Source organism: Urocitellus parryii, chromosome 14 (assembly GCF_045843805.1).
Source record: "Urocitellus parryii isolate mUroPar1 chromosome 14, mUroPar1.hap1, whole genome shotgun sequence".
Lineage (NCBI taxonomy): Eukaryota > Metazoa > Chordata > Mammalia > Rodentia > Sciuridae > Urocitellus > Urocitellus parryii.
In genome coordinates, this window is record NC_135544.1 from 8,757,288 (window position 1) to 8,778,266 (window position 20,979).

Sequence of the window (20,979 nt, forward strand, 5' to 3'; positions counted from 1 at the left end):
AAGAAATATAGTTTTACGTCTTTTAAGTGGTCAGGAAAAAGCAAAAGAATATACTTTATGACATATGAAAATTGAGTGAAATTCATATTTCAGTGTCCATAAATTAAGATCTATTGGAATACAGCCATGCTAGCTCATTCATGTTTTGGCTCTAACTGCCTTTGCACCACTGCGAGGTAATTAGATAGTTATGACAAAGACTGACAGTCCACAAAGATATTTACTATCTGACCATTTATAGAAAATACCTGCTGACCCTGGCTCTAAACACACCTCAGAAGTTGCCTCCCCAGTGTGAGTCTATGAATATAGCTTCTCTAGGGTGACCAACTCTAGGTCAACTTGGTTCACGAGTTCTATTAAAATGAGGTACCTCTGTATTCACAACTGATTTCCCATCCACAAAGATGGGATAGAGTTTTGGCTCCACCCTGATGGGAAAGAAGCTTGGGTGGTGAGATCATCATCATGTCCACAATAGACCATCTTAGCAGTAACCATCAGCACTGCGTTCCAGGCAGCGGTGAGCTCTCCACGGTCATTCCCGAGTGTGGCAGTTGTCAAGTGGAATGCACTGATCATGGCTACCTTCCTGAAGGGCAGACTTAGAAGCAGTACCTGCTCAGATTTCGTTCTGGAGATTCAACATATAAGTGTGATAAGGACATCAGCCTGGGGTCCAGCCCCTCTAAGTTTAAGTGTTCCTTCCATCACTTACTATCCACTTGACAATCAATCAACCTTTCTGAGCCTCAGTCTCTTCATCTGTAAAATAAAAGTAGTGCCTGTCTCATAGAGCAGTCAAGCTGATGCTGTCATTAGATGATGCACAGAAAGGAAGCCTTGGCTTAGTAGATGTGTTGTGGTGGTTTCACAGTCTGGGGTGGTGTGGACAGGTGAACAAGAGTCCAGGCTCCTGGATAGAGAGATGGGTTCTGTTCTGCCACCTATGAGTTGTCTGACCTTAGGCAAGTCACTTGCTTGTCTCTGCCATGGTTTCTTCCTTGGTGAAGTAGATGTGATGATACATTTACTTTCTAGGCTTGTTGTGAGGATTTGGTGAAGTGATAAGGTCAGCAGGGGCCCAGGAAGAATTCAACAAACATCAGCTGTGATCATGACCTTTTCCTGGGGATGCCTAGATGATGCTTCCACAAAATGCTGACTCAAGTCAGGAGGAATATACTGGCTGTGATGGGGGACTCTAAGTCCGTCCCCGAGTACATCAAAACAAACTCTTCCTTTGTTCCCGGAACACTGCCCAGCTTGGCCGCCAACCCTCAGGGTCTCTTTCAGGAAGCCAGATGATATTCAAAAGACCTTCTTCTGGAGCCCAGACCTGTGCAGAAGGACAGGACCCAATAGATTTTCCTAAATCCTCTATTCCTTTGGCCCATGGATTTGAAGAAGAAGGTCTAGGCCATTGGGTGGTTAGAGCTTTATTGATCTTGAACTCAGTCTCTGCTTGACAGGATCCGTTTGGACACGAGTTACTCAACTATTCTTTGCTCATGCTGCACCCTCTTCCTGAAATGTCATTGCCCTGGCTTCTACCCCTGAAACAAATGCTACTCATCCTTGTGTCACCAGCTCAAATGGTACCCTGCCTTAGAAACCTTGCCACTATCTTCCAAAAGGTGTCTCCTCCTCCCCTACAGAACTTTGTACAGTCTTTGATCATAGAGAGGTTTTCACATCGTGTTATAGATAAAGGGGTTTGCAGCTATGTCTGTTCTTAACATTCTCAGCACCTTAGCATGATGCCTGGCCCACAATAAAGAGGTACCCAACAGTTGATGGTTTAAATGAATCCATAAATTTTTTTAAACAGTCAGTAACAAGCTACTGGGATGAATAGGCAGATGATTTTGTAAAAAAACAGTATGGCTGAACAGTCTCAGGGAGTGCCACCCAGGGACCAAGGCGGTTTGAAGCTTTCCTGGAAACCCTACACCTTCCAGATGTGTGCATTGGCTGTTTTGCTTCAGGTCCTTCTTCTTGGCTGCCCAAGTCATTTGGGGCTAATGTGCTTCCAGCTTAGACCTGGAGTGTTCCGGCATAATCTGTTAATGTAAATTATCTGTCATCTTGACCAGCAAGGTTAAAGCAAGTACCTGTTAAAAGAAAGATATGAAGAGCTGCAGAGTAGCAGGGAGAGTTCAAGTACAATTGTTTTCTGTGAGAGGTCAAGTTCACCTTGTGTCGGGCACTTGGGCTAACAGTTACCGATTAAAGGAGACAATACGATAAATTTTGCTGGCTTTTTAACTCCTGGTATGCTTCTCACTCCCTGCTGCCTTGGATTGTAAAAATATTCCAAGGCTTTGGAGAATAGGACTCGTCTCAGATTTTTCTTTTGCCACACAGCACACCCTGAGTTGGGTGCTCTTTGATTTCCTCCGTGTGCTTCCCTAGTGAGGGTCATGGGTCCACTCCTGGATCTGATGTTGTTGGCTGTTTGGGGTTTTGTTTTTATTTGTTATTTGTATTTCTTATTTTAAGATAGCTTTAAAGAAAATGACATGGCTGCAGTCTGCAGCTGGGCCAGAAGGGGGAGGCTGAATGAAGTGGATTGCTGTAGGTCTATGAGAAAGTAGTTTTGGGGGCAGGGGAGGCAGTGGGGGAGGGTTGTCAGGGAAGAGGGGGTGGTTAGAAATGCAGCGGGGAAGAGAAGGAGGGGGAGTGAAATCAAAATAATTATAATAAAATAATAATTGCAGCCATCATTTTCGTGAGCTCGATGCTTTACATATGTAGTGGCACTTAATTCTCACAACAACCCCGGGAGGTAGGTATTAATATCCCCATTTTTCAGATGAGGAAATCAAAATGCCAAAAAAGAAAACCTTCAAATTTTCAATTTGTGCACTAATTTTAAGGCAGTTGGATTGCTGGGCTATAACCAAGTCATTTCATAAGTAAATACTGGTGGTTTGATTTTTTTTTTTAATTTTTAATGTTCACTATTCCAGGCCCCAGGTCAGTAACGGAATATGTGGGAAGTCTTTAAAAATACCAGTGAGAGCATTTGAAATAGCACAGCTGAAAACCACTACTTTTCACACTGGGCTTCATTCAGAGTTCAAGGTTGTACATTTTTCTCCCACACAAATTCAACAGAACAAGAAACCACAAGAATTGAGTGTTTTCCAAGTCTGAACCAGGGAGTGTGAACTTCAGAAACAAGCAGGAGGAGAAATTTATTTGAAAACCCTTCTCTGAAAACCTTTGCAACTCGGTTTCCCGGCCTCAAGATCTTTAAATAACTCTAGCTATGTAACACGTACCAAATCACCGGTGGCATCCAATAAATATTCAACAATATGGACATTGTGGTCAATTTCCTGATAGGCCTAAGACTTGTTAGAATTTTCCAGATGAATCACTTCTGTTTTATCCATATCCCATATCATGACCAGCTCCATATCTGTCCCTTGTATGAACTCCAATGATACAGGCTGCCAGGTTCAACTTTCTCCAAATATTCCCAACCGAAGTCATTTTTCTGTCTGATTCATCTCTGCTACCAGACTGCATATGCCCCCAATGTGTGTCCTACAGAGATTTCCACAGAGCAAGGATTTATGAAGTGTTGCTGAAGAAATAAACAAATGAACTTCACAGACTATCTCTACATTTAGGATTTCTTTCAGTGTGAGGGTTTGGGGTTTTATGGAGAGGAGGAGAAAAGGGATTTTTGAATCCTTTTTCCCATTATATTTCCATTGAATCTGTCAAGTGGCTCAGAGTTTTATTTTTCCAACATGAATCACTGATGATCTAACAAATTAATTACCCATCCATGCTGCCCTACTGAGCGAGGTCATGGGAGAATGGATGGGTTCAGCCGACCTCCTCTGGACTAGAGTGTCACAGCCCCCATTTAAGAACTGGAGTTCAATGCCAAAATTGCCAGTTTAGGTTAGAATCAGACCTAAATGTATCTTATTATACACAGAGGCACACAAATGCAATATGTCATCTTTAATGGTTCAGAACAAAGCCTAAAAAAATAGTGTCCTAGCCCAGATGAATTTTATAACCTTTGATATATGGCTTTCATTATTAACAATAATTTCTGTAACTGCATCCAAATTCGGGAAGACACCCGATGAATATTAATTTTATTTCTGATTTATTTTCTGCTCCCGGTGGCTCCCTCTAGGGCAGACCTGCATTCCCAGCGTCCCTTTGGCCCTGAGATCTTATATCCTCCAGAGTAGAATTGTCATGGTTCTGGGGACAGCCTGTTTCCAGGAACATTTCACATTGGGTTTTGCTATTCTGCCGGAAAACAAGGGTTTTTGTTTTTTTGGGTTTTTTTTCATTGCATTTTCTTACCTCTTTAAATTTTACAAAGATCCCCCCACACACACCCTTTGTCATTATATTAAAATCTAATTGCAAGACAACTCTCCTCACCTAAGTCATCAACAGAGCCCAATTATTTCTAATGCATGCAGAAGGGGGAAAAAGTGCCAAACAATAAAAAGGCATGCAGTAACCTAAGCCTTTTTCACAGTCAGGCTTCAAGTTCACATGTGAATTTATGCCAGTTTTGACATTAGCCGAAAAAATTAACAGTTCTCAAAAATGAAACTCTCACAAAAGGGGTTTTGTGTTTCAAGCAGAATAAATTATAGTGTGATGTTATTAAAACACTTAGTTGTTAAGTTGCCAAGAAAATCCAGTATATTCACACAGACTGGAGGACCTGTCTCCATGCAAAGTAATTAAATTAGATTTATGGGCTGCATTACATCAGTGTTTGATAGTTCATTTTTCCTTTCTTCATATTTTGCCCTGCTTTATTAGAGCATGTGACAGATGGTAAAAATAGTGTGAAGTTTCTTGGCCCTGTGCTAAATCCCCTTTCGGTAGTATATCTCTCTTCTGTCAGTTCTCCCCAGCGATGATAAATTAACCTCTCTCTTTGTATCCCAAGTGTGGCAGTAAAGCTCTCTTTTGACACAGCACTATCACTTTATCTTAATCTGTGCTGTTTCGAGGAGAGAGGGAGATGATGCAATCGCTACCCTGAGTTTAAAGAGAAGATTTATTGTGTCAGAAAAAGGGAGGATGATTAATATAATATGCATCATTATATTTTTCATTTTGTCTCATTTGTTGCCTTCTTCTTGTGGAAGGCAAGAAGTTCACTGGGGTGGGCCACCTTACGGACTGCCTTTCTCCTCCAGCTCTGCAAGGTGGGCTGAGCCTGGGGCAGCAGGTGGAGGGTAGCCTGCACCTCTCTACCCTTGCTCCAGGCCACCATGCACAGGGTGGAGTTTTTCTCTGCTACTGAAGTCCGCTGAACTCAGCTGAAGTCAGCTCCTGCCTTTTCTAAAATGAGGAAGTGCCACCCAAGACCCCCTTGGGGCAGGAAGATAAATAGGTCTCAGGGCATTGTTTGAAGTGGGTCAAGTCAAGGTGCTCCCTGAAACGAAATAGGAGTCGGGGTCTTCCAGTCCCTGTAAGACACGACTGGCAGGACCAGAAGTGGTGCCATATGTTTTTGCAGAATGAGACTATGATTATGATTTTTGCCCTTATTTATAATAAAGCTATATTCTCTTTAAGCTACTTCTTGGCTATGAATTGTCTGAATCTGGAAACTGACTTTATTCATTCGGTTCAAGAAGCATTCACTATGACCTGTATATGACAGGTACCATGCCAGACTCTGGGTAGATGGAAAGGTGAACTCGGGACCTATCCTTGCCCATGGGAAATTCCAGCCAAAGGGCAGCAGTTGGCCTAATGCCACGTGCATTTCCCCTCCCAGAACCTCCCAGCAGTGAGGGTGCCTAGCCTGGGTTCAGCCCAAGGAGGGATACTGGACCCCACTGCAGGAAGGTCCCCAAATCAAGGGAAAGAGATGCGTAGCAGACAAGATGAGCACAACGAGGAAGAGACAGAATAGAAAGTATCATTTGACGTCGAAAGGGATCTTGGTATGGTCTCCCCAAAGTCAATAATCCTTTTTATGAAACAAATGGTCACAAACCAATTCTCTGCTCTAAAAAGCTAGATTTTTAAAATATAAGCCAAAGCTGAAGTGACCCTATAGAATCCTCGCCAGCTGAAATATTTTCACCCAGTTTTCGTCAATGACTCTGGAAGCACCAAATGGCAGGAGGCCACTCACAGCTATTCTTCCCACTGAACTGACCTTTTTCCTTCCCTAGGGCTTCCCTCTAGGGCTTCCCTCTATCCTCTCCCCCAGGAGGGGCATCAGTAGCCATTTTGTGTTTGCACTCTGGGATTTCACCTCATAGTTGACTTGGGCCACGCCTGGGCCAATCAGGATCTCTCTCTCTCTCTCTCTCTCCCAAGAACTTGGAATTGGGCAGAACAACAGCCAGTGGGCTGGAAAGGAAATGAGAGAACTTCAAGATGGTGGAGGCAGTTATAATCTGCCATAGAACAAAAAAAAAAAACAAAAACCAGAATACGGGAGCAGATGTACACCCAGAGAGGTGGAAAGGAGAGACACAGTGAGAACTTCCTGGATCCTAACACAATTTTCCATGCATCACTGTCTTTGGCATCCCTTGTATATTTAAGTAAATCCCCCTTTGTTCTTAGAAGAGATGTGGCTGTTTTCTGCTCCTTGCATCCAACAATCTTCAAACACCCGTATTTCCTCCAACTCCCTAACTTAGTGCTTCAGTTCCACACAGGCTAATTTCTTATGCTGCCCCACAACCATATCTTGGGTGTTTCTATTTTCTCACATTTGCTGAACTTGGTTCCTTCACCTGAAATGCCCTTGCTTTCCCATAACCTATCCTACCTAACTCAGGTGCTTCTTCCATCACAAATACTGCTCCAGCCTTTATTAATGATCACTCCCCTGAGTTCCTCCTTACAGTCTGTGCAACCAAATCTAGCAGTTAATTGTGTTGTGTAATGTGCATTATGCTGCAGTGCTCATCTTGTCTCCCCAGAGGGACGGTGAGCTCTTTGAAGACAGCAATATGACTCCTGAGCCTTACTTGTATCTCTCTTAGTGCCACCACCTGGTAGAACTGGGGCATCCTTCCCTGGCTGGCCTCCTGACCATCTGCAAAAGCTGAGTAGAGGAACCTAAAGAACGCAAGAGCCTTAGTTAAGCTAGAGCCGCTGTATCTCTTGTCTCCTGCTTCTCCCCAACTCTGGAGTTTCTTCTTCATCATCATAAACAGGGAGTGTGACCCCATTCTCAGCAGAATGAGAGAGCAAAAACATTGCCCTGGGATATGCAACAGACGATACCACTTATAAGAGGACCAAATTTACTGCTGCCAGAAAAACTAGGGTCAACTAGCAGAGATATGGGATGATGCGTATCAACCCAAACTTTGGATGAACTAAGCATCATTTCAACTTATTTTTGGAAGTCTAAATATATGGAATGCATTAGCTGATTTTATTTTTGGCAGCAGACTTAACCATTCTAATCATGTTTTGCTCCAGCGAATTTTAAAATTAGTTTGCATTTCCTAAGCACACATCAGCTGGGTAAGTGCTGAGGGAGGGGGGAGAAGGAGGCGGGGATGCTAGAAGAAAGCCGGGTTGGGCTTAAAACTTTTCTGGCAGATGCTTCATTAAACGAATAATCCACATTCAGAAACACGAAAGCTAACGAGAATCGGGTCCTTGGGCCTAGAAGAAGTGATAGTGCCAATAGGCACCTACCTGCCAGCCTACCTTATAAGATGCCAAGCCAACGGGGAGGTGGGAAGAAAAAGCTATTTATTGATTTACTGTCTGTATACTTTCTAGGGGAAGAGCATAACTGCAAATACAAATTTTCTGAGTGATGGTAAATTGTCTCTCCTATTTGTAGAGTTAATATCCTGTTCTTAATAACATGGTGGCAATATTAAATGAATTTTTGTAAAAATGTGTTTCTTCTGAGCATTTAGTGGTCTTTGCAAACATCACTTCTTTATCCTCAGCCAGATCTAGAAGATGGAAATGGATCAGAGCCTCTATTACTTATATGACCAACATATGTCAAAAGATTTTTCCAAAGTCCACCCTTACCCTCAAGGACATCACAGTAATAGTCATTACCATTTGTGGAAACCCCTACTCTGTGCCAGAAACTTTGGTTATTATATTGCACTTCTTCATCACAACCCTGTAGTTTGACTGAATAACCATCTTCATTTTACAGATGAGGAAACTAAGTCGCAGAGGGGTTAAATAAACTGGGTACAATCACACAGCCATTTCGGGCTGAGCTGAGATTCCAATCCAATGTTCTGTGCCCCAATCTGCACTCATTTAACAGCGCTGCCTCTCAAGAAATACAGACTATGCTTTGGGCTGGAGAACTGAATACTAAGGCTTCCCTCTCCGGTCCCCTTTTAGGAGAAATCGGAGTTGAAGAATGCCAAAGGTGGCACACCACCCAGTCTCCTGGGACTTCTGTGCTGGTCTTAGTCAAGCTGCCCTATGTCCCCTAAAAGACTGTCTGTGATGGGCAGCTCCCTTCACGGGAGCACGACTCTCTGGGATCCAACAAAGGGCTGGCTGATGGAGTAGAGATTTGCAGGAGGTTTGCTCCAGCCTTAAGACTGGAAGTAGAACTGTCCTTACTCGAGACAAGTTGGAGAGAAAATGTGTACATTCATACACTCTGCCCTTTGTCTCCATGATAATTTGCCTTTATAGACAGCTTTCACGCCTCTGTGGGCCAACGAGAGGCAGAGGTTTTTGGAGGGCTGAAAGAAGATACTCCAAGGCAAATCTAGTCATAAGAAAAGCAGAAAAACTTGTAAGGAAATTATACATGACTAAACCAACCATAAATTAAAGACTATTAAAAAAGAACAAAGGTTGAGCCGGGCACGGTGGCGTACACCTGTAATCCCAGCTGTTAGAGAGGCTGAGACAGGAAGATCATGAGTTCAAAGACAGCCTCAGCCATGGGGAGGTGCTAAGCAACTTAGTGAGACCCTGTCTCTAAATAAAATACAAAAAAAGGGCTGGGGATGTGGCTCAGTGGTTGAGTGCCCCTGAGTTCAACCCCTAGTACCAAAAAAAATAAATAAATACAGAGAACAAAGGTTAAGTGACATGTTAGTAAGCTTTGTATCAGCATGACAAAATACCTGAGTTAACCAACTTAATAAGGAAAGGGGACTATAGTTTCAGAGGTGTCAGGCCACAGTAGAAGGTCCTGTTACCTTTGGGCCTATAGCAGCACATTACCTCAGGCAGAAATACATGGTGGAAGAAGCTACTGACCTCATGGCAGACAGACAGGAAGTGAAAGAGTCCAGGTATCAAGAGCACACCCCTGATGATCAATACCGTCCTTCCTGCAACAAGGTCCTACCTCTTAAAGGTTTCACCACCTAATAAATAGCCCCATGGGCTGGTGACCAAGCCTTTAACACATGGGTCTTTGGGGGACATTCCAGTTCCAAATGACAGCAGTCGGTGTATTAGCCAGGGTTCTGCAGAGATATAACACCAATAGGAAGATTGTGTGTGTGTGTGTGTGTGTGTGTGAGAGAGAGAGAGAGAGAGAGAGATGTATATGAAATCAAGAATAATAATAAATTGGCTCATACAATTGTGAGGACAGGCATATCCACAATCACAGGGCAGGCCAGCAGGCTGGAAACTCAGACAGGGGATGATGCTGCAGTCTTGAGGCAGAACCTCTTATTCCCTAGGAAACCTAACCTCAGCGTTGGCTCCTCAGGCCTTCCAGTTTTGTAGCCCACCCACATTATTGAGGATAATCTTCTTTACATGAGGTCAACTAATAGTTCACCACATCCACAAAATACCTGCTCAGCAATACCTAGATTAATGTTTGACTAAATTACAGGGTACTATAGCCTGGCCGAGTTGACATAGAACTAAATATCACAGTAGGATTACCCTATTGCAACTATTTTCACTCCCATGTTCTCTTCCAATAATTATATATATTTTACATAGTTGTAAAAACTGTATTACAAGAATTTACTACTTTTATTATACATATAATGCATATTCATTATAGAAAATTTGTATACATAAAAATTTGCCATTCTAATTCCCTATGTAATTTGTAAACTCTTTTTCTTGTTTATAAGACTATCGCCTCCAGGAAATTACAGAACACCATAAGAACAGAGTACTATATTTCATTTTTCTTTTTTGCCTTTCATTAATTATGATACCTGGCATACACCAGGTGCTCAATATACATTGCTTGAAATAATGGGTTTTTTTTAACATAGTGTCAACATTTATTATTTGTAATAGCCACAGAATAATCTAAATAATATGCTAAAATTCTCTTAGCTCATCGCCTATTATTAAACATTTAGGTTGTTTTAAAGTATGGATATTTTGGATTTTTTCCCCTACAAGTTTTACTGCTAAAACTTCTTTGTCAGATATATTTTTCTTTTGTTTGAATAATTTAAGAAATTTTATTTACATGTGGTTTTCTTTAGGGTACTTTAGCCTTAAATAATCACACTGATTAATCAAACAATTAATTTAGAGAAAATAAATTACAGTGATTGTTTGACAGGCCCATTAAGACTTGATAATCATAACTAGTAATCATGTAGCCCTTTACAAACATGACCCAAACCCAAACTGGTAACTATTGTCCATGATAAAAGGTTGGAAGTCTGAAGACTACATTTCCCAACACTTTAGCAGTTGGCTTTCTGTTAGGGTTCACCTGACTGGTAGGCAAATCAAGACTGGGAGGAAAGGAAATCTCAATCTCTCTCTCTCTCTCTCTCTCTCTCTCTCTCTCTCTCTCTCTCTCTCTTCCCTTTTCTTTTTATTTCCTTCTTCTGATAGTGATTCTTCTATCACCCCAAATTTCAGACAACCTTTTTGTTGCTGCAACCAAAAAACCTGACAAGAACAATTTTAAGGAGGAAACATTTATTTGGGGGCCCGTGATTAGACAGGGGGCTCCATTCCTCAGGTGAGGCAAAACATCACATCATAAAAGACTGGTAGAGGGAAGCAGCTCAAGGCATTACACCAGGAAGGAGAGAGAGAGAGAGAGAGAGAGAGAGAGAGAGAGAGAGAGATCAGCTCACAAAATATAAATCCCAAAGACACACCCCCAGGGACCCACCTCCTGCAGTCACACCCTACCAGCCTGCAGATACCACCCAGTTAATTCCTAGCAGGGGATTAATTCACTGTTCAGGTTAAGGCTCTCTTAACCAGATCATTTCACCTCCAAGCTTTCTTGAATTGTCTCACACATGACCTTTGGGGAACTCCTCACATCTAAATCATAAAACACCAGCTTCTGAAGCTACAGGCTGCTTTCTGTGATAGTAGGTTCTAGAAGTTCTTTCACCACTCTGCTCTTTCTCTAGTTCTAAATAAAATGGGAATTAGCTTAATGTTTCCATTTTTCTCTTTGTCTAAGATCTTTGTAATCTCTTGCATGTATTGAATATCCTGTTTGAAATAGTTAGTCCTGTCTTCTTGACTAGAAACTGATTGATACAATAAAGACAAAATTATTTTTCTTTGCAAGTCTCTTTTATTGTGCATTGTAAATAGATATAATAGTGGGATTTTTATACCATATTCGTCAACAAAATGCTTTATGAAGAACTGCTTGTCTGTTTTCATTCGCTTTGGTCTCCAAAATCTAGATTTTACAAGTCAGTTTGGATATACTTTTCCAAAATTTCCCCTTGTCACTGTACTCATTGTGTTTTTAAATTATATTTTGCATTTCATGATGTTTTGACATCTTATATCTTTCTGGCCAGGGAGAGACTGCTCCGCCCAGGTCAGGCCTTCCTTGGAGAGAGCCAAGGTTTTGGCCAGGAGCACATCTCTCACAGACAAACCAACCAATCCCAAGCCCTTCTCCAACTCTCATACACCAAGCCAGTGTTTCTTCTTCCCACGTATCCCCAGGCCAGGTAATAGGCCACTACAGCCTATCATACAGCTCAAAACACAGGAAATTATTCAAACCAGCCAGTCCTACATTGTTTTCCCCGGCTTTCCTTTCCCAGGAACCCCAATATAGGCTCTGACTCTGGATTTCCCCTCACCTGACCAAAACCTGGTGCTTCCCTTACAATGACCTCTCTCTGCCATTTCTGAATATAATCAACTTCTTTCCAAACCCCACTTTCATTTCCTCCTGTGGCCACACAATATTTACTATACCCTATTCGACATGTACCTTCTTACAATAACAGTGTTTCCTGAACTCCATTCCTCCTGTCCAGCGGGATTTTAGGAAGTGCTCATTAAAGAAAGTTTTCATATGTAAACGGATTTGGAAATGTTGGGCTATATAAAGTTCAACAAACTTTTTGGCTGAAGGACTTCTCGGGGGTTTTTACTATACATTTTGCAATTTTGAATCTCTAAGAGTGTACCCTGGTTTTTATTAAGCAGGGAAACATTTATCACAGGGTGTACGGTGTTATATCTAGGGACAATAGTCTTTCAAAGAACACCATTTGGAAAATGCTTATTTATGGCAATACTGTAAAAAAAATTATTTTAGTGTTTTCATGAAAAAGATATTAAGAGGTTGTTGATAAAGAGAAAACTCGTACTTGATAGCAATAAACAGATGCCACACAGAATACCAAATATATTGCTATGCAATGGACTACAAAGCTTACAGAATTGTCATATTCCTATTCCTCTTGTTTAGAGATGTGACCCTAACCCTTGGCCAGCTAAGGGCATGGTTAAAAACCTGGTGAATTTTCCTTCTGCTCTTATCCATGTTGACAGAATGTCAAGCCTCTTATCAGAACACTGTTCCCACATCTCAGACTTTACGTATTCCCTGTGAATAAGGCAGTCCTTAAGTATGAAATTGTTCCTCTATTGGGTTTCCTTTCTTTTTTCAGGAAGCTAAAAAGGGGTGAGTTACAACAATATAAGCGAAACCTTAAAGGGAAGTTTATGGAGACTCAAGAAGCAGAACACTAGCTCAGCATGGGCTCACAGGAACTAGAATAGAGAACTAGGAAAGCTCCCAGGAACTAAGTGTGCACACTCTTCCCCCACGTCTCTCTCTCTCTCTCTCTCTCTCTCTCTCTCTCTCCTTCTCTCTCCCTTGGTCCCTCCCTCCCTCCTTCATGCAGTGCCTGTTTTTCTGGAGTGGCTTTATCCTCCTCTCTCCACTGCCTAGGCCCTATTTACGTTCACAGTACTTGTGACTCAGGGCCTGTCCCAACCTCACCTGGCATAATTCCCATCTGCCAGCCAAGTTGCCCAGTCTCTCAGCTGTGTTGTCACTTGATGCCTATGGGCAGTTTCACTTCTTCCTGTGCTCAGCAAAACGCTGACTGTGAGCTGTGTGAGAACTAACTTCTCAACCCTGAAGCCTGCATCTTATGTCTGTGCAAAAGTATTCTGAAAACTAGGTAATGGGAAGAGGGTCTTTCAGCCCTTTTGCAGGAAGAGGTTTTATTTCCTCCCTTCCAGGCTAAAGGGTGCTTCAAATCCAAACTTACAATGACTCCTGGTTCACACGATCGGTGCCCCTTCCACCTTTCTCCAATCTCAGCTTTTCTATGGCTCCCCATGTCTTTCTAGCCCACCTACCACACTTTCCCTCATTCACTTACGTTTGCGTGTTTACATTGACTGCTTCCTCTGCCGGGAACACTCACCCTCCCTGGTTATTTCCTACTCATCCTTGAGATCTTAACCCAGTCGTTACTTCCTTGGGTAAGATCTACCTTGGCCTCCTGCTCAGGAAGAACCCCACCCCCAACTCAATACTCAATACATCACATTTATTTTTAAAATTGTTAGAATGGTGAATTTTTAAATGCCTGTCTCCCTCATTAGCAAGTAGATGAGTCCAGAGATCATGTCTGGTTTTGCTCATCACTGTAGCCCTTGCATCTAATACCTGATAATCTCTTAATAAATATTTGGTTGTATCCATTCTGCCATTCCACAGTCATACTATATATACATTTCTCAGCTCTTTAATTGATCTTTTTCAAAATAACTTCTTGTTTTATAATTTCCTGTTCTTGTTTCATTAATATAATGTCCCTTTTTTTTAATCTCCTCAGGAGTATTAGACTGTGATAGTTTTTGTTTTAAAGGTCTGTGCTGATAGTGCTGTTATCTATGGTTTTTTATTGTTGTTATTTTTGTTTTTGTTTTTTGTTTTAGTTTATTTTATCATCTCTCTTTCATTCTGATAACTTTTCTCAAATGTTTGGTAATTTTTCATTAAGTGTTAACTTCTATGGCAGAAAATTTCTCACATATGACCAGAGAATTGGTCTCTCTTGGCAGTCTCAGGGAAAAGTCACTATTTACTCATTATATGCTTAAAATTCTGTAACATTTCCCTTTCACCTACTTTATATCAATTTATCTTCAAAAGAGCCATAGAAGAACATGCATTATCATTATCTTCATAAACTAAATATCTAAATAAACTAAAATTTTGAGAAATTATTTCTCTTCCAAAATTATGCAGTTAGAAAAATTTCAAATCCAGACTCACACCAAACCATTGATTACATATCTCATATTCATCACACCATACCACACAGCTGCCCCTCACCTGACTCTGCTTAATGTTTGACATTTTAAATCCCAGGCCATGTTAATAAAAGAAAAAAGAGACTATTTACACACCCTATGAAAGGTAGAACATGACCTCAACAATATTTAGACTTAGGAACTATCATGCATTCAGAATTTTCTTTCTCTAACCCATACCTCTCATATCTCTGTGTTAGCTTCATCCTCTCCTTCTGCAAATTGTATTTTCTGTATAGTGAGGTACATGAACTCCAAGAACCTAATCCACATCCCAAGAGCTCTACCCATCCCCCATCCCCCATCCCCCATCCCCCATCCTTCAGAGGGAAAGAGAGCCTCTATCTCCTGTGTGTCGTTTCTTAAAACCTTCAAGAAGGATGCAGGTTGGCCCAGCTCATGTTACATTTCTGACCGACCCCCAGACCAATCACTGCAGTCATGGAGACAAGATATTGTCATTGGCCTGATCTAAGTCATGTGCTCACCATTGTGGCTGGAAAGCAGGGTTCATATGGCAGCTCACTTCCCATATCAAATAAGCGGTTCCTCAAAAGATAGTACCATTCCCCTATTATGACAGTGGACCATCTAGCTGTGTTTGTTGGATGTCTGCCTTAAAGGTTGGCATACCCAGGAATACTGGTTAGCAAACAGATATAGGACATATTTGCATGTTCAGAGCATTGATCATGCTTCAGTCTGATGTGGTAGAGAGCATCTGGACTTAGGAGTCTAGTATCCCCATGCCATTGTTTGAGAGCTGTGTAACCTTAGACAATATACTTAACAAGAATACTAGAATATTTGTTACTCTCCTGGGCAATATATTTAACTTGGCAAATAATAAGCACTCAACAGTTGTAACTCTATCTCTCCCAGCAGCTGAATCGAGTGTTTCCTTCCTACTTGTCCAGAAAGCAGGGATTCCCAGCCAGGATTTTGTAGCATCCTCAGGAAAATCTTTAGTTATTTCAAAATTTCATATGATAGTCTCAAAAATTATTTAAAGATGAGTTTTTTTAATTTTGAAATTAACTCTATTTGTGTAGTCTCTAGGAGAAGGAGGTCATATCAAATGAGTCAAAAAAAAAAATAAGGTTGTACAGGTTCCCATAAAATGCATAGGTTGAAACCCTGATCCCTGGTACCTCGGGATGTGACTATATTTGGAGATAGGGCCTTCAACGGTATAATTAAGGTTAAATGAGGTCATATGGGTATGCCGTAATCCAGTATGACTGGTGTCCTTGTAAGACAAGGAAGAGCCATCTGGGTGCCCATGCACAGAGGGATAATCATATGAAGAGGACGCAAGAGGCTGGCTACCTTCAAGAGAAGAAGAGAGGCCTCAGAGGAAACCAGCTCTGTCAGGACCCTAATCTTGGAGTTTCAGTCTCCAGAATTATAAGAAAATAAATTTTTGTTGTGTAAGCCACCTAGCATGTGGCATTTTGCTATAGTAGCTTTAGTAAATTAATACATGGATATCACAATTATAGAATATTTTATGTATTATAGGTAATATTACATATATGTAGAAGGGCATTTCTACACAGATCCTATCACACTGAGTCCAGATCCTGCCCTTGTTTCCTCTCAAAACCCATTTCAAACTGTTTAGTTATAGAGAAATTACAATAGCAGTCTGCCTAAGCTATACCTGGCTATCTCCATTGTTGAACCAGGTAATTTTTGAGCATCTCTTTTTCAACTCTTCTTGTGGTCATATCTCTTCTAGCACTCACACTTTTTTTTTTTCTATGTTCTCGTGGCCAAGGAATGGCCCTTCACGGACCAGACATGAATTTTTTTATTAAGCTCTATTGAGACATGCAAATCATAATTGCGCTTAGCAGGGGTTTCTTTTCTTTTGTTTGTATATCTCATTCTCCAAAGAATTGAGTTACTTGGGGTTTTTGTTTCAGATGTATTCGCCATTGCTGAAGTGCTAAGTTGACAGGTTGACAGCTCCTGCCAGGGACACAAAGATGGGCAGGTCACCCAAAGTGCACATAGCATTTCAATGAGACTCTGACAGGTGAGCCACTATCTTCAAATCTGTCCAATAGGAATAATGATATTTATTTCCACAATTGTTATGAGAATGGTATTAGTTAGCTTTTCATTACTGTAATAAAATATCTGAGAAAAACAACTTAATAGAAGAAAGGTTTATTCTGGCTAACATTTTCAGAGGTTTCAGTCCATGATCACTTGGTTTCTATGATGATCACTCTGGGCCTGTCATGAGTCAGAACATCAAGGCAAGGAACATGTAGCAGAGCAGAGCTGCTCACCTTGTGGTGGCTTGAAAGCAGAGACAGAGTAAGGAAGGGGCCAGGACAAGATCTCCCCTCAGTGACCTATTTCTCCAACTAGGCCCACCCCCTACAGTTCCCGCCACCCCCCAACAGTCCATTCAGCCAGGCATCCATCAGTGGATTGGACTGTTGGTAAGGTCAGAGCCCTCAGGATCCAATCACTTTCCAAAAGCCCCACCTCTGAACCTTGCTGCATTGGGGACCAAGCCTTCAACACATGAGCCTCTAGGGGACATTCCAAGTCCAAACTTAAACAAGGACTAAATAAATATGTTAGGGGCCTACTCAACCCAGGTGTTCAAAATCCATGCAGTTCACCTCTCATCAGGTCTTTCATCTAAAAAAAAAAAAAAAAAAAAAAAGAAAAAGAAAAAGAAAAAAAACAGAATAAAAGGAAAGGGAAAATAATAAACTCCCCACTGTCACAGGGAAACCATCAAAAGGCAAGATATATGGGAGAGAATTGTCTAAATTACATAATATCATCTACATGGGAGGTCTAACACTGATTGTTCCTATTTATAGAGCAAATAGTTCTACAGCACTCACAACACAGTTCTCACCACTCGCCAGGACCACCCTAACAACTTTAGAAATACCCCTGAGTTTTCTCCCTACCGCATCTCTGAGGTGGCTTCTATTCTTAGACTGTTTTTACAGATGGGGAGATGGGCAGAGAGAGGCCAAGGGATTTTCCCACGGTCACATGGCTGGGAGAAGCCAGAGCTAGGGTTCAGAGCCAGGTCCTGAGAGTCTCCCCGGGCTGAAAAGTGACTGCTTGACCCTCTCATCTAAGACCCCATGGGAGCTCTAAAGGCGAAGGTCACTGCTTCAAGGAGGACCTTCTCCTCACCCTCAGACTCCCCTCCAGTCACCGTAGAGCAATCTGCAAGGAGAAACTTGGCCCTGTGCACTGTCCTTGGCTGGGCAAGGGAGGTGAAGCGGGATGTGCGGTCCCTGCCATCCATCTTCCCATTCCTTTCTCAGGCACAGCTGGGCTCTGAGAAACCAACAGAGGCCTCCCAACCTGATCCAGAACTCAGCAGCACGTATGTGTCACAGACAGGCAGATAATTCAGGCAACCTGACGAGCCTTCTGCTGCCAAAGACGTCTAGCCAGGTCTCTACCAGCAGGAAGGACGGAGGGGCCACTCTTGTGGTTATTCCATGTTTCTTCCCTCCATACAGAGCTGTGAGCACAGACAGGCACGGAGGCCTTCGCAGCTGCAGTGAGAGACCCAAATTCCAGAGGAGGGCCAGGGAAGCACCCCTGAAAGTGGGAATGGAAACAGTCAGTTTTCTTTCATTTATGCATTTCTTTCATTCATTCACTCCGCAAAGATGCATTGCAATTCTGCTTTGTGCCAAATCCTCCTCTCAACCCCGTACCCACGGCAGATAACAAGATATAGACCTTCCCTTCTTGGAATTTATATTCTTAAACAAATAAAGGACTCTCGTGGATAAGCACTATCAAGAGAATAAAGTACAGTATTTAAACAGAGAGGTGCTCTGCACTACTTTCTTGATGGGAGGCAGCCACGAGGTGTCTGTCGGTTGGTTAAGTCATTTACACTGAAAAATAATAGAAAACTGTTGTCCTCAACCCCGAAGCCAGAGTAGCAGAGGGGGGAGAATTCAAATTGGGAGTCAGGAGACTTCTAATTACCAGATCCGGTTAATTAACTTCTTGAGCCTTCCTTTCCTCGTCAGTTAAGTGGGAAAATGACATCTGCTTTAGAGATGTTGGTGAGAATTAAATGCAACAGAGTATGTTAAAATGCCAGCATGTTCTTTGACACACCAGATACTCAAACCTGGGAGCTTTGGGTATTTCTAGCCTGAGCACTGTGAGACTGCGGGCAAGTTACTTAAGGAAAGGGGCAAATATCATTTATGCAGTATCTACCTGTGACAGATCCTGTGCTGGACATTATCCCTGAGCTGTAGCTACTTCCTCTTTTGTACACTGATGGGTGCAGAGCCAGATGATACCCAAGATTCCATTAATACCTCTACCAATAAGCAGGGTGTACGGAGACCACCCAGCGCACACAAACAAAAGCGGTCATTGGAAGGAGATCAGGGTAACTGATATGCCCAGGAGGATCTGAGGCACAAGGACCTGCAAGAGCTTCCCAGAAATTCACAGGGACCTTCAGGATGTTTTAGAGGCTCCTGGATCCCAGGGTTAGGTCATGGCACAGTGGATGTACCATGAGATAAGATGTACCATCTTATCTGATAACATGGTGATCTAGGAATTGGCTCTTCCATTTCCTGCAGAGACTTTTCTACTTCACATTCTCATCACATGCCACCCAGACTACCTGGCTAAAACACCTTTCCTAATTTTTAGCTTGTGGTCATGTCACTATGCATTGGGTGGCAAAGACGGGGGGTGGGGGGGTATAGCCCTGTGAATACTCATCCTGCCTGCCCCATCTCTCTAGTCTATACTCACATGTTTCTACCCAAGGGAGGCAGACACAGTGAACATCAGAAATGAACTTGATGATAAGATACAACCTGAAGAGCCAAGTGTGGAGGAAGTCTTGTTTAGCTCCTCTTTCTAGAAGACAGTTCCATCTCTGACATCAAAAGTCATAGACTTCCTAACCATATGGGATCTGGGAAGATAAGGTCATGGGCTGAAGATGTCACTGTCACCAACTTGAGGATGAAGAGTCTTTGAGATGATCATTGAAATTCTTATATTGATATTATTTGATTCTCCCCCCCCCATGGGCTCGTGGGCATGAGCTATTGCATAGGGCTCACCAAGAACAGTAAGCCTTCCTCACACTTACAGCAGTAAGAGCGATGATGGTCAGGGCTAGCATTTCTCAGTCTCCCAAGCATGTCCCTGGCGTGTCCCAAGCACCAGACATACTGCATTCTTACACATTATCATTCTTACCTAAGTTTCACAACAATCCCAGTTTGAAGATGAGGAAACTGAGACTATAAGAAGTGAAATATTCTAAGATCATTAAGAGAAAAAATACTGGAGAAGGAATCGAAACCCAGGTCTGTCCTATTCCCAAGCCCAAATTCTTTCTATTGTATGTCTGCTACGCTCCACCAAATGAAGCTGGACCTCCTCCCAAGGAACCTGCAGAGGCTGGAGATGAGAGTATCTCAACAGGAGACTCAGGAGATGCCCAGCTGACCCTGAAGAACACCCATATGTCTCTCAAGGAAGCACATCTTATGCTCACCTGCACCTTGAGAACTTAGAACAAAGTGGAGACCTTTACCTTTGTCTCCTACCAAAGTATTTCCTTGTGTTTTCGTCAGCTTTTTCACTGCTGTGACAAAGAGACCCAATCAGCTCAATTGTAGAGAAGGAAAAGTTTATCTGAGGGCTCACAGTTTCAGAGGTCTCAGTCCATGGACAGCTGGCTCCATTCCTCGGGGCTTGTGTTGAGGCAGAACATCATGGTAGAAGAGTGTGGCAGAGGGAAGTGGCTCATATGATGCTCAGGCAGGGGAGAGAGAGAGAGAAAGAAAGAGAGAGAGAGAGAGAGAGAGAGAGAGAGAGAGAGATCTCCACTTGCCAAACACAAATATACACCCCCAAAGTCCTGCCCCCCAGTGCCCCATCTCCTCCATCCATACCCTACCTGCCTTCAATTACCACTCACCTAATCCCATCAGATGGTTAATTCACTGATTGGGTTAAGGCTCTCACCACCCAATCATTTCTCCTCCAAACCTTCTTGCATTGTCTCACACATAAGGTCTGGGGGGACGGACGGCTCACATCCACACCATAACCCCTTGTTTGTGAGAAACTGTGGTCCTCTCAGCCAGGCCCACTTAGCCTTCCTTCTTTGTCTTTCTGCTGCAGGCTTCTCTGTTCCTCCTGGAATCCCAGGAGCTTTCTCACCCCGAGAATCCACCAGCCTCCTCTCTCTCTCCTTCCTCCCAGCTCCTTCCCCTTCCTCCCCTCGGGGAACTCTCCCCTGGCTTCATTTCTACAGAAAACCTGGGGGAGGCAGGAGGGAGATTCCTCCACTTACCCAACTCTCCCCAAAGCTGGTGAGAGTGATTTTTCTCCTCACCCCTCCAGGGCTTCTCTCCCGCTCTGGTGCTTCCCCAGCCTTTGCAGAAGGGGCTACGGGTGAAG